Raw genomic sequence first — 2,679 nt, forward strand, 5'->3', positions numbered from 1 at the left:
AAAGTGATAGTTAAATGTGTGTCTGATTTATTTCATTTAAAAGTATGGTTTCAAGATGCATCCATTTACCTAAAAATGTCTCAAATTTATCCTTCTTTATGGCAGAGTAGTTCTCCATTGTATACAAAAACCACATTTTCTTTATCCATTCATCTAATGATGGGCATCTAGGCTGTTTCCAATAGTTGATTTAGCTATTACAAGCTGTGCCACTATAAACATGTGCGTGCAAATATAACCATGGCATGATGCTTTTAATTCCTTTGGGAAGATACCAAGGAGGAGAATAGTGGGCTCAAATGTAAACCTTTAGTTTCAGTTTTCTGAGGAATCTCCATACTGATTTCCATATTGATTGTACCAGTTTACGCTGTCACCAACAATGGAGAAGGGCTCCTTATGCCCCACAGCCTCATCAGCATTTGTTATCGGTTAATTTCTTAACCAATAATAATAGCCATTCTTTCTGAGGTGAGGTAGAATATTAGTGTTGTTTTAATTTGCCTTCTTCAGATGACAGTGATATTGAACATTTTTTCATATATTTATTTGCTGTTTGTACTTCTTTATCTGAGAAGTATCTATTCATTTCAGAATTCATTGCACATTTTTGGATTGCATCTTTACATTTGGGGGATCTGCCTTTTTGAGTTTTTTTAATATATAATAGATATTAGTCCTTTGTTCGAGGAACAGCTGGTAAAAGTATTTTGCCATTGTGTATATAAACTTTTTATAGTATTGATTTTTAAAAAAATTATAGGTGGGCTCATATAATCCACATAGTTCAGTAACTTGTTTTTCTCAATGTAAGAGATATTAAAGCATATTTCTTAAATGTGGGAAAGAGAATTTCATTGTTTATTTCTATGTTTTGATTTACCTAATGACTATCTGACATAAAACCATCTTCAATGTGTTTGAATAACTTTTGGACATGCTAAAGAGCTTTATTATGTAGGGGGAGTATCAGAATAAACTTTATAGAGAATATATTTGACTGATGAGGTATGCCAACTACATAATGAGTGAGGTCAATCATTAGCTGCTCAACTAGGATGGAAGTAGGTCTCTTCTTGGAAAGTGAAGCGAAATTAAAGATTGAGGGGTGCTTTTATACAAGCTGCTCCGGGGGAAAAGGCATTAACCGCAACTGAGAGCTGATGAGGACTTTTGCCTCCACCTAGAGAAAGGTGCTGGTGTGGAGGGGGCAGCATTTGAGATCAGCTGGGATGCCTGAGTTGGGGGTGTTCAGAGAAGCAGCTGACAGTGTAGCCTGCCACTACCTGAGCTGTCAAAGTGTCTGTCAACCTCTTGAGTTTCTATATATTTTGAGTTTTAGTAGTTGAGGTCCATAACCCACAGGTGGAGTCTGGTAAGGTGTAAGAGCACTTTCTCCAAGGGAGAGGGATTTCCAAGCTCTCTCATAGTAAAGTATGTATCACTCACTAGCAGATGAAGTAAATGTTTGGAATCATTTCAAAATACATGACGATCTGCTATTTACCTAGTTGTGTGAATTAATATTGCAAGCGAAATTAAAATTGTACAAAAACGCTGCCACACTTACATCTATTATATCTACGTCTTTGCATTTTTTTTGTTTTTCGTCTTTTTGAGACAGGGTCTTGATATTCAGTTCAGGCTGGCCTTGAACTCACTTTGTAGCCCAGGCTGGTCTCCAACTTGCAACGATCCTCCTGCCTCAGCCTCCCGAATGCTGGGATTACAGGTGTGCGCCACCATGCCCGGCTGTCTTTGCATGTTGATTCATTTATAAACATGTTCTTTGAATAATAGCTCATGTATACTACATATATTTAATTTTTGCGAAATGTTAAGTACTCTTAAGCAAAGGTGTTTTCAGGTCGTGTAGTTTGGGGTGGCAGTTGTTTTAAAACTATTTTAAATGCTGTAACTACCCTCTGACACTCACCGTGGGGAAGTGATGACATGTACAAGACGCAGTCTCCTGTCCCTGTGAGAACCGACATCTGCCAAGAGCAAACTTCAACAAGCAGTGTATCGCATCTTGGGTTAGTATTTTGGAATCGCCTTCATCCTTGCTTAATTTTATTTAAACAAGACAATAACACAAAACAAAAGCCTCACAGCTCTCGATTTACTTCCTACCTCGCTGTAAATTGTGCTCTCCTCACAGCTGCCATGCACAGCAGCAACACGACCTGTGTGCCGCAGGGGCGGGCGAGCACGTCTGCGTTCGCAGCACAGCGCGGGAGCGCAGCCAGGCCGGGGAATAGCGGTGACTCCTCCGACACAGGCCTGGGGCTAGGATAACCGGCCTTCCAGACTCCGGCTTCCTGCAACTCAAAAGAACTGCGCGCCCTGCAGCTGGCGGCAGCACCGAGGCGCGGACCGCACGGCTCCGCGGACTCTCCTCAGTTGGACCGGCCAGTGCTCTCTGGCGTCTGTCTAGCAGGGAGGTGGCGGAGCTCGGGAGAGAAGGCCGAGGTTCTGAAGCGGAGAGAGGTGATAGGAACAAGGAGGTCGGGCGCGCAACCCCGCCTACCAGGCGCCCCTCTTACCGACACGCCCCGTTTCAGGCCCCGCCCCGCGCCTCCGGCCACGCCCTTCCGCCTCCCCTCGCCCACCCGCCGAGCGTCCCGTCCCTCCAGCCCCGCCCTGCTCGTCCGGCGCCCCCGCCCACCCAGAGTGCCC

General features: G+C 44.0%; 1 long non-coding RNA gene across 2 annotated transcripts in view; it reads right to left on the reverse strand.

Annotated features, from left to right (window-relative positions):
- The window catches only part of LOC102027001, a 9,987-nt gene extending 7,451 nt beyond the window's left edge, over positions 1 to 2,536 (reverse strand). Inside the window, exons 1-2 of one of the 2 annotated variants that reach the window (XR_261502.2) lie at positions 2,134 to 2,536; positions 1,937 to 2,008 (exon numbers count right to left, since the gene is read on the reverse strand). This is a non-coding gene — a long non-coding RNA (uncharacterized LOC102027001). The remainder of the gene's footprint in view (positions 1 to 1,936; positions 2,009 to 2,133) is intronic. The other variant, XR_261501.2, reaches the window with a different exon arrangement.
- Between the last annotated feature and the right edge of the window lie 143 nt (positions 2,537 to 2,679).

This window comes from Chinchilla lanigera, unplaced genomic scaffold (genome assembly GCF_000276665.1).
Source record: "Chinchilla lanigera isolate Chin_1 unplaced genomic scaffold, ChiLan1.0 scaffold00031, whole genome shotgun sequence".
Lineage (NCBI taxonomy): Eukaryota > Metazoa > Chordata > Mammalia > Rodentia > Chinchillidae > Chinchilla > Chinchilla lanigera.